General features: G+C 43.7%; 1 pseudogene; it reads right to left on the bottom strand.

The window, feature by feature from the left end:
* Positions 1 to 3,008: 3,008 nt before the first annotated feature.
* Positions 3,009 to 3,478, bottom strand: LOC100454862 (large ribosomal subunit protein uL23-like; annotated as a pseudogene).
* Positions 3,479 to 12,113: the final 8,635 nt, after the last annotated feature.

The following is a 12,113-nucleotide window of genomic DNA, read 5'->3' as shown; positions in this document are numbered from 1 at the left end:
TGAGGCAGGAGATTTGCTTGAACTCGGGAGGCAAAGGTTGCAGTAAGCCAAGATCATGCCATTGCACTTCAGCCTGGGTGACAGAGGGAGACCCCATTTAAAACAGAATAAAAAGATTGATCCTAAATCTTCTTCAGGTTTCAGACAAAATAGCAGTTTCTCGAGGGCACAGCCTATGTCCTATTGTGGTGCATATGGAGGACCACGGTGGCCATAGCTTTTTCTTGCTCAGCTCATTTGCCCATCTTCCTTTGCATGTTAACAGCTGCCCACTGTTCCTGCTGAGGGATTTTTCCTGCTCTATTCCATTTGGTGGAGTAAGGCACAGTGGCATTCCTCTTGGCAATTGAGATTGGGTCAGGGATGGGACCTGCCAGATGTAATGAAACGACTTTTCCTAGTGAGGTCAAACTGCTGGGAAGATGGGAGTCTGTGGATAACCATCTCGTCTGTCTGAAGCATGAAGTCGAGACATGCAAAGCCAATAAACTGAGGAGACAGAACCTAGCAACATCATTCAAGACCTGGATCCCGCCATCCCTGAAGCCAGTGAATACCCTGTATTCCACAATCATGCAACCCAATAAAGTCCTCTTTTGCAGCTGTAGCATGTTTGAGGTTGGTTTCCTCACTCATATCCAGAACATTCCCACTGATAGAGTTGTGGAAGCTTCTTGCTGTCTCCACTGCACCTTGTAGTCTCTCTTCTACAGCTTCATTTATACCAACTGTATTTTAAGCTCACTCCCTTATTATACATTGTCTTGTTTGATCACCTGTATCACAACATTTAAAATCTGGGTTGTTTATTAGCCTGTTGTCTGTCAGCCCCACACTCATGCCTCTGACTCTGGGCTGTAAGGCTGAAAACTACATTTCCCAGGTTCCCTTGCCAGCTGGCTTCCAGTAAGAGGCCCTGGCAGAGAAATGGAAAAGGAAGAGAAGCCACTGGTCTCTCTCCCCATCCCTGCTTTGGGGCACCTCTGAAAATTTCTGAAACCCCTTGATGACCCCAGCTTCAGCCAAAGCAGCCTCTGCTCAGTGGTCACAGCTCTAGCCTGGGTGGTCCCTCTTCAGTGGTTCCAGCACTGTCAGCAGTTGTAACAGCACCTCAAACAACGCAACAGCATGTACACTTGGACTCTAACACCACCTTCCCCAACCACCATTTTCCTGTCATTATTATTCTCTGGTTACCTTACATTTTTGTTCTTTCAGCCCTTTTAACACTTTTGTAACTAATTTCCTGTATGAAACACTCTATTTAAAACATCTGCCATGATTCCTGTTTGCCTGACTGGAACCCTGATTGATACAGTATATATTGTACATTACCTAACTCACTAGTAATTTCAGATGTGAACGAAGTTTCTTCTTAACAGGATGATGAGTTTCTATTGGGCAGACTCCATATGTGTCTGTCACAGACACAGTGTAGGACTGAACATATAATGTGAATCTGTACATACTTAATGATGTAAGACAACCCTTGTCTCAGTGACATCTACAAGCTTGATGGTACACGAATATAGAAACATTCTCAAAGCGATATTGAAGCCATATTCAAATTAGCACAATTGAGGCTACTCATTCCAACTTGGGAACATATGGAATGACAGTGTCCTTTAGTGATACTGACCCAGGCATGCTTTCTGGAAGAGGAAGAGTCTCAGGCTAGAATGGATGTGAGACATTTCCTTATCACTTCTCTGATTCTGGTAGAGTGATGAAGTAAACTTGTAAGGAAAATCAAGGTGGAGCTAAGCTGTAGTTGGCTCTACCTCAGACAAATGCATTCATTCATTCAGGAGATTTTCATGGAGGGCCTACAATGTGCAGACGCATTGTCCAACAACTCTACCACCTGCTGTCATTCAGCATTTTAGTCAAGTCATGGTTTTTTGTGTGTTTTTTCAAATGTGTGCATTGGACAATGACTCATGCCTAAAATCTACATTTGTTCATATTTCCAGTCTTCAAATACCTGAGAAGTACAGTTGTAAATATCACTTCCAATTTCTTGGGCAGTCTTTCAAGGTAAACTGCAAGCCAATCTCCTGGAGACACCTTGCCTTTTTCTATTGTCTGACTGTGAATGATTTAGATTGCCTGGGTCCCAGCCCTTCCATCTGGCCTTCGAAGAACTAGACGTTGATGACAGCCATGAGCATGGCTTTAGACACGCTGGTGCAAGGATCTATGTGACCTCTAATCTCACAAGAGTCCTTGCTCAGACCCAGAAAGGGCTTCTCTACAGTATAGGAGAGGGATTGCCTCCAGGCTGCATGGGGGCAGCTGCCAACATGAATGGCTTGGTCCTCAACCTATAGAGCTTAAAGGTATTTATTTATATAATAATGAAAAACTGAGAAAAATCTAAATGTCTACCAGTAGGAGTAATTAGAGTGTACCCCTTTATCCATGGGGGATTTGTTCCAAGCTCCCCCAGTGGATGCCTGAAACTGAGGATAGTCCTGAACTCTATACATGCGATGGTTTTTTTTGATCCAATAACAGAGATGGCTACTAAGTGACTAATGGGCAGATGGTGTAGACAGCATGAATATGCTGGACGAAAGGATGATCCACATAACAGTCTGGACAGAGTGGAATGGCACACAATTTGATGACACTACTCAGTAGGATGCACAATTTAAAACTTATGAGTTTTTTCTGGAATTTTCCATTTAACTGCAGTTGACCATGGGTAAACAGACCACAGTTGACCATGGGTAACGAAAGCTCTGGAAAGTGAAACCGTGGATCTGGGGGAACTATTGTACATATCTTATAAAATATTATGTTGCCATTTAAAAATTGTGATGAATATATGTGTACTGGCATGGAAAGATGTCTGAATTGTATGGCTAAGTGAGAAAAAGCAGTTCCAGAATAGCAAATACAGTTTAATTCTGCAATATTAAAAGATGTTTTTAAAGGTATATATATATATTTTTTTTATGGTGAAAATTTATACATATATTTGGAATTAGCCAGCTGGACTCAGTTTAGATGATCCCAATTTTGTTGGCAACATCTCAAGCATTATAATTAGGAGCCAGTCGAACATTTGCCTTCTTTCCGTCAGGCTGAATCAGGGTGTTGACTTTGGCCACATCAATGTCATAGAGCTTCTTCACAGCCTGTTTGATCTGGTGCTTGATGGTGGCTTTAACATCCACAATGGACACAAGAGTGTTGTCGTCTTCTATCTTCTTCATGGCAGACTCAGTGGTCAGCGGAAACTTGATGATAGCATAATGGTCAAGCTTGTTTCTCCTGGGGGCGCTCTTCCGAGGATATTTGGGCTGCCTCTGGAGTCTCAGTGTCTTGGGCCTCCGGAAGGTGGGTGACGTGTGGATCTTGTTTTTTTTTTGTGGCTGTGGACACCCTTCAACACTGCCTTCTTGGCCTTTAAAGCATTCGCTTTGGCTGCTTTAGGAGGGGCAGGAGCTTCCTTCTCCGCTTTTGGCGCCATCTTGTGAAAAAGCTAAAGGTATATTTTTAAAAGATGTATAAATATGTGTGTGTACATTATGTGTGTGTGTGCATGTGTGTGTGTGTGTGTGTGTGTGTGTGTGTGTAAATGAATAGAATAGAGATGAGAAGTCTCTACCTAGATTCTCTGGAGTGCTTACCTCCAGAGGCAGCACTAAGAGTGAAAGGGGTGCTGAAAGGAATGTTCTCCAGTTTGGGGAGTGGTATGCTTCCGATCACTTAGATATTTACAGTAAGAATACATTCACATATTAGATAATTACCTTTTCTCTTCAAAATAAGAGAGAGAAATAAAGAACTATTATTAACGTTGAGGAAGTGAGGAAGATGAAAAGGGGCAGTCAATGAAAGGATTCTTTCATTTTTTCCTCCATATACTTCTGTACTATTAGAATTCATGAACAAGAATGCACTCATGTATTTCTTGTATGGTGGTATGGTGATTTTTTTTTATCATGCAAAAGTTCATTTATGCATTCCACAGCTAATATTTTTTGACTCTTTACTCAATGCTTAACACCAAGCTCTGCACCTGATCTGTAATTCTCACAATATTCTGAGCCACATATCAACATCCCATTTTACACAAGAGGAATCTGGGGCCAACAGACTGCTTAGGTAATCTGCCCAGCTACCCATCCAGCTAGCAAATAGTGGGACTAAGATTCAACCAGGTCCACCTGGCTGCAGAGCCTACACTCTCACCTGTCACACTCCACATACTGGGCCATGGTGGCAGGGACCAGGAGGAATGAGGCTTCTCTGCCTTCATGTAAGTGGAACCTAGTCAAGATGGAAAATGTGACAGAAAGGCTAAAGAAATGGACAGACTGAGCAAAATAAGCAGAAACATTTAATGGAAAGAAATGCTCAGAGAAATAGCCCTAATAAAGTTGAATGACACTAAAATGACAGAGGTGGTTAGGTGAACTGGAGTGCCCATAAGCATTTTCCTTTGATTCTGCACACCCAGAAGCAGTGTGTCACACTGCAGCTCTGTCCAGATGATTCTCATACTAGCCCAGCAGAGTTCTGTGGTTGGAAGGGACTGTGAGAGCACTCAGAGTCCATTCCCTGCCTGCAGGAGTGAATAACTAAGGCATGGAGTAACTTAAATTACAGGATCAAAGTAGCTTTTCCATCCCAACCCCCAAGTCAGCAAAGGAGTTGGAACTGTGTGCTGGAGTCCAGGGATGGAGTGACAGTCACATGAGTCAGCGTGTGGAAAATTATATTCATACTACAACTCTTTACAAAGGAAACAACTGCCCATGCCCCTTTCCAGCTGTAAAACATCTGGTTGGCGGGGGAGGATGTCAACTGGGGAAATGGAAAGGAGCCACTCTAGTGCCCTTTCTGTTAGAGTGGCCTCTGCAGGGGGAATGGGGGCAGACTAGAAGGGGCTTGGGGGAGTTGGGTCTAAGTTGTTTGTGCATTATCAGTGTCACTCTCAGTGTCACTCTCTCTTCCCATGATCCCCCTTGTCAGGGCATGTCTCCATTAGCAGGCCCAATCAGACAGAGTGCATTAAGAATGATTAAAGGCCTTGCAAGAGATTAAGAGAATTACATTTGTATACTCCCTCTAGCCAAGGCTGAAGGACAACTGCTGGTGATTCTCTGAATAGCTTTACAGGTGCAAAGCAGAATTACTGAAGTGGGTTCCAGGGATTAGAGCTTTGAATGATGAGGATGTAATGCAGAGACAAGTTCTCTGAGGGAAACAGCTCCTCAGTTATGGGCATTAAGGGGACTGCTGGGGAGGATTTGAATGAGGATACAAGTTTGACAACAGAGATCCAGGAAGCAATCCACTGGGCAAGGATTGGCTGTGGTTCACTGTGGCAAACCAGTGCAAAATGAACGGAACACCAAAAACTCAGTAATTGAGATAAATAATATTTTAATGCCATATTTTTAAAAAATCAAAATTAATGCAAAAAAATCTGATGAACAAAATATCAAAATTTAAAATAAAGACCAGGGCTGGGCTGAGCCATATTGGAGCCTGAGGCAAAAAGAAAAATGTGTCCCTTGGCTTTAGTGGAAGCAAACTCATTCATCATGTTTTCCAAATCTACTTCTTTGCTTATCTCTACTTCAGTTGAGAGAATGGCCATGTTTGATGATTTCTCTTGACATATGACAATCTTAAATAATTTTTCATAAACTTAAGCCCAACTGAAATTATAATAAATTCAATTCTGATATAAATCAAACAAATATTTAAGCCTAAAATAATTCCGTGAGTTATAGTATACCTACTTTTCAATTTTTCAGTATTTTTCAGCAACTTTAATGTTCTGGAAAAAATTAATCGCTAAAAAAAATGGATACAGAGCTAGGCATGGTGGTGCATGCCTCTAATCCCAGCACTTTGGGAGGCCAAAGCAGGTGGATTGCATGAGCCCAGGAGCTCAAGACCAGCCTGGGCAATATGGTGAAACCCCATCTTTACAAAAAATAAAAATAAAAAAATTAGCTGGGCATGGTGGTGTACACCTGTAGTCTCAGCGACTCAAGAGGCTGAGCCCAGGAGGTAGAGGTTGCAGTGAGCTGAGATCGCATCACTACACTCCAGGTTGGGCAACAGAGTGAGACCCCATGTCTCAGAAAAAGAAGCATATGGGAGTGCATAGGTTGCTTTTTTCCTTGAGCTCCAACATGGTTCTGCAGGTCTTTAGTGGTAAATAATCCCCAGCAGACGGTCTCCAGTGGGAAATGGGTGTGTCTGCCTCAAAGGTACTGGTGATTCTTGCTTATTTCTCCTTTCTTCTGCCTCTCTGGAGTCCTCCTCAGGAATGGGGATGCAGGGAACCATTTCACCCATTTCATACCTTCCTCAGAGGCTGTGAGATTACTGAAGACTGGGGACAACATTATCCTCCTGTTCCTGCCTGACAAATGAGAGTCCCTGGCCTTCGGGGAGAGGTTACCTTGAGTCAAAGGCCAAAGGCACATAGAACATTTCTGACACAGAACCTATGACTATGAATACTGTACTGTTCATCAAGCAACTTAAACTTTTTTTAGAATTTCTTGGCTAGAAGAAAATTTCTGAGATAATACAGTTTTAAAAGTTAAATATAGATATAGATAGGCTCACATGGTTTAAAATCCAAGATAATATAAAAAGGTAAACATCGAGGGACTTAGAGCAGAGCAGGATGGCAGAATAGAAGGTTCCACTGATTTTCCTCCCTGCAAGGAAACCAGTTTTGCAACTATCTACACAAAAAAACTGCGAGCACTCACAGTACTTGGTTTTAATTTCACATTGTTGAAACAGGCACTGAAGAGGTAGGGAAAACAGTCTTGATCGCTGATGCCACCCCTCCACCATCACCTGGCAGCAGTGGCTTGGTGTGGAGAGTGTCTCTGTGAGCTGGGGAGAGGGAGGTTGCAGCATTTGTCAGGCACTGAACTCAGTGCTGCCTTATTACAACAGAAAACAAAACTGGACCAAACTTTCCTGACACCTACCCATGGGAGGAGCATTTAAATCAGCCCTAGCCAGAAGGGAATTGCCAATCCTAGTGGTCTGAACTTGAGTTATCTCAAGCCTTGCCGCTGCGGACTAAAGTGCTCTGGGGTCCTACGTAAACTTGAAAGGCAGTCTAGGCCACAAGGACTTCAATTCCTAGGTGAGTCCTAGTGCTGAACCCACATTCAGCAGCCACCAGAGACATCAGACTGGGGGAGCATGCAACCTATTGAGACACCAGCTGGGGCAGCTAAGGAAGTGTCTGTGTCACCCTTCCCCTAAGCACAGGCTGCACAGTTCGCAGCTCCAAAGGAGACCCCTTCCCTCTGCTTAAGGAGAGGAAAGGAAAGAGTGGAGAGAACTTTGTCTTGCATCTTGGCATACCAAGCTCAGTCACAGCAGGATAGGGCACCAGTCAGAGTTATGAGGCCCCCTTTTCAGATCCTAGCTCCTGGATGACATTTCTAGACACACCCTGAGCCAGAAAGGAATCTACTGCCTTAAAGCAAAGGACCCAGTTCTAGCAGGATTCATTACCTGCTAACTGAAGAGCCCTTGGGCCCTGAGAAGCCAGCAGCGATACCCAGGTACTACAGGGAAGGCCTTGGGTAAGACTCAGACTTGTTGGCTTCAGGTGAGACTCAGCACATTCCCAGCTGTGGTGGCTATGGGGTGAGACTCCTTCCACTTGAAAAAAGCAGAGAGAAAAGTATAGGGGACTTTGCCTTGCACCTTAGATATCAACACTGCCACAGGTGGATAGAGCACCAAGCAGGCTCTTGGGGTCTCCGATGCTAGAACTTGGCTCTTGGATGGCATTTCTGGACCTGCCCTGGTCCTGAGAGGAGCCCCTGCCTTGAAGGATGAGTCCCAAGCCAGGCAGCATTCACCATAAGCTGACTGAAGAACACTTGGGCCTTAAGGAGACATTGGTGGTAGTCTGGCAGTACTCCCCATGTGCCTGTAATGGGCATAGGGTGAGGCTCTTCTGCCTTGGAAAGGGGAAGGAAGAGTGAGAAGGACTGTGTTTTGGGGGTTGGAGTGCCAGCTCAGCCACAGTACAATAGAACACCAGGTAGATGCCTAAGGTTTTTGACTCTAGTCCCTGGCTTCTGGACAGCACCTCTGAATATACCTGGGCACTGGAACTCACCACCCTGAAGGGAAGGACACAGGCCTGGCTGGCTTTTCTACCTGCTGATTGTAGAGTCCCAGGGCCTTTAGCAAACATAGGCCATAACCAGGAAGTAGTTACAATAGGCCTTGGGTGAGATCAGTAGTGTGTTGGCTTCAGGTCTGACTCAGTGCAATAAGTGGTGGTGGCCACAGGGGTGATTGTGTCACTCCACCTCCAGCTCCAGGTGGCTCAGGACAGAAAGAGAGAGACTCTGTTTGTTTGGTAGAAAGTAAGGGAAAAGAATAAGAGTCTCTTTCTGGTAATCCAGAGAATTCTTCCAAATCTTGTTCAAGACTATCAAGGCAGTACCTCTAAGGGTCTGTAAGAACCACAGCACTACTGGGCTTGGGGTGCCCCCTAAAGCAGATACAGCTTAGATGACAACAACCAAGTCCTTTCAAATATCTGGAAAGCCCTCCTGAGAAGGATGGGTACAAACAAGCCCTTACGGGACAGTGAAGACTACAATAAATACCTAACTCTTCAATGCCCAGACACCAAAGAATATCTAAAAGCATCAACACCATTTAGGAAAACAAGACCTCACCAAAGGAACTAAATAAGGCACCAGAGACCAATCCTGGAGAAACAAAGATGTGTGACCTTTCAGACAGAGAATTCAAAAGAGCTGTGTTGAGAAAACTCAAAAAAATTCAAGATAACACAGAGAAGGAATTCAGAATTCTATCAGATACATTTCACAAAGAAATTGAAGTAATCAAAAAGAATCAAGTAGAAGTTCTGCAGCTGAAAAATGCAATTGGCATACTGAAGACTACATCAGAGTCTTTTAATAGCAGAATTGATCAAGTAGAAGAAAGAATTGGTGAGCTTGAAGACAGGCTATTTGAAAACACACAGAGGAGACAAAAGAAAAAAAATAAAAAATAATAAAGCACACCTATTGGATCTGGTAAATAGCCTCAAAGGGGGCAAATGTAAGAGTTATGGCCTCAAAGAAGAGGTAGAGAAAGAGATGGGGGTAGAAAATTTATTCAAAGGGATAATAACAGAGAAATTCCCAAACCTAGAGAAAGATACCAATATCTAAGTACAAGAAGGTTATAGAACATCAAGCAGATTTAATCCAAAGAAGACTACCTCAAGACATTTTTAATAATTGAACTCCCAAAGGTCAAGCATAAAGAAAGAATCCTAAAAGCTCAAGAAAAAAACATAAACAAATAACATAAAATGGAGCTGCAATACATCTGACATCAGACTTTTCAGTGGAAACCTTGCTGAGGAGAGAGTGGCATGACGTATTTAAAGTGCTGAAGGGAAAGAACTTTTACCCTAGAATAGTATATCCAGTGAAAATATCCTTCAAATATAAAGGAGAAATAAAGACTTTCCCAGACAGAAAAAAGCTAGGGGATTCCATCAACACCAGACCTGTCCTATAAGAAATGCTAAAGAGAGGCCGGGCGCGGTGGCTCACGCCTGTAATCCCAGCACTTTGGGAGGCCGAGGTGGGCGAATCACAGGTCAGGAGATCAAGACCACAGTGAAACCCCGTCTCTACTAAAAATACAAAAAATTAGCCGAGCGTGGTGGTGGGCGCCTGTAGTCCCAGCTACTTGGGAGGCTGAGGCAGGAGAATGGCGTGAACCTGGGAGGTGGAGCTTGCAGTGAGCCGAGATCGCGCCACTGCACTCCGGCCTGGGTGACAGAGCAAGACTCCGTCTCAAACAAAACAAAACGAAACAAAAAACAAAAAGAGAAATGCTAAAGAGAGTACTTCAGTCAGAAAGAAAATGACATTAATGACTAATAAGAAATCATCTGAATGTACAAAACTCACTGGTAATAATAAGGAAAAGGTGGAGATAGTGATCAGGTACAAAAAAAATAGAAAAAATGAATGAGACCTACTATTTGATAGCACAACAGGGTGATGATAGTCAATAATAATTTAATTGTACATCTTAAAATAAGTGAAAGAGTTTAACTGGATTGTTTGTAACACAAAGGATAAATTCTTGAGGGGATGGATACCCCATTTTACATGATGTTTGAGTATTATGCATTGCACATCTGTATCAAAACATCTAATGTACCTCATAAATATAAACACTCAGTACCCAAAAAATTAAAATTAAAATCTTAATAAACAAATATTACAAAAGTAAATATTGAGAACCCTTTCTCCCAGCTTTATGTCCACCACCCTGCAAATAGGTAATAACTTTTAGTAGTTTCTTGGTAATGGAACTTCTTTAAAAATAGTATTGAAATAGGTTTTATAAGTTAGATTGGACCCATCCACCTCTTTCTGGAAGAGATTAGCTGGTACTGAGCACTGAGCAGTGTGGTCATACTTGGGTACCACAGTGTGCACAGGCAGAGGCAGCCCCCCAATCTTGTACACTGGCATAGTGTCCAGTGTGGGTGCAGTTGGATACCCCAGAGCCAAGCTAACAGGGCATGGATCTGAGGCCGTCAGTGTGGTTGAGGTTTTCCCCCTGTGACATCTTTGGTCTAATAATAATCCCCAAGGAAAGGGTATCAGTGTTTCCTAGAAACACATGACGAACTCTGTAATCTGTCCCACCTTCAACCGCAAGCAAACTTCTGCATACTCAGGATTACACGCATCCTCACAACTGAGATGACATTCCAAACCACAAGCACAACGCTTTGTTTTTGTGGTCACCACGTACAACAAGATAGCAGTTGATTTCCTTCACTCTGTTGGTTATGGTTGAGATCAGCGGGAGAGTGGGAGGGAGGAGTTCCCTTCAGAGGGCTGGTCCCACAGGGCCCGGAGCTGGAGCGGGAGCAGAAGCTGGACTGGGAGAGAGCACAAGGCAAGCTGGGGAGAGATGCTGAACCACCCTGCCACCTTAGCTTTAGAATGTGTCAAAGGCGTCTTTTCCTCACGCCGCTCCTGGCCACATCCCTACTCATCACTCATCTATAAGGTTGTTTCCCAGTGAGTCACCTTCTCGGGCTTGCAGGCAAGCTCCCAGCTCCTTCTGGCCTCAGCCAAGGGCGCTTCCCAGACTTCTTCACTTATTCCCACCCTCCACAGGGCCCTGGAAATGTCACTGAAAGCTCTCATGGTGTGTGAACTTCCCAGTGCCACAGCACATCCTGGAGATAATGACCAAGGGAAGCAGACCACTTGCCAATTGCACTTTCTGGGCCATCTGTCTGCTTTGAATTTAGGAGGATGAGGAAATGATCGGGCAAAGACAAACCAAACAGAGCTCGTGGTCCCACCCTAGAGCAGCATGTCATTGCTTACCTAGCCTAGAGTGGATACATTTTTCTGTTCGGTTCAAGTAGCATTAATTAATGTGTTCAGGAAAGTGATGATTGTCATGGGGACTAAGGGAGAGAATTTAAGGAGGAGAGGGAAAGGGTGGGAGCCAAAGTTCAGAGAACAGGAAATGTCTCAAGAGCTCTGGAAAGACAGCCTGTGATCAAATGTGTAGATGTTGAAGGAAATTCACATGGAGGAAAGGTGTGGTGCAGGTTGGACTCGGTACTGAGGGTACTAGAAAGGCAAGATGCCAAGCGCTTTCCAGAAGGGCAAGACGCCGAATTCTTTCCTCATTTTCCTCATGCTCATGGAAGTCTCTCCCCTCTTTCATTTGATCAATGCATATTAGCCCCTACTTCACTTATGGGCACTCAAGAATCAACTAAAGCAATGTCCTTCTCTGCATATTTTTTCCTGTTTCATTGGATATCTCCTCCGCAGTTTTTGAGAAGAAATACAAGGTTATAAAAATCTGAATAAATTTTTCTCTGCAAGACTGATTTCTCCACGAGTAGTTCATTTCCAGAAATATAATCCAGTAACTACGTCCATGCAACACTCTTTGTAAGAAATTTTCACAAGTCATAGTCACTCGCTTTCTTGAGGGTGACTGGCTCTTCCTTCTGTTCGTGGGGTAAAGACTAGATCACTACTTCATGAGTTAGACAGAAACAGAGTAGAGGAGTG

Source organism: Pongo abelii, chromosome 12 (assembly GCF_028885655.2).
Source record: "Pongo abelii isolate AG06213 chromosome 12, NHGRI_mPonAbe1-v2.0_pri, whole genome shotgun sequence".
NCBI lineage: Eukaryota > Metazoa > Chordata > Mammalia > Primates > Hominidae > Pongo > Pongo abelii.
This window is presented reverse-complemented; position numbering and strand designations above follow the sequence as displayed.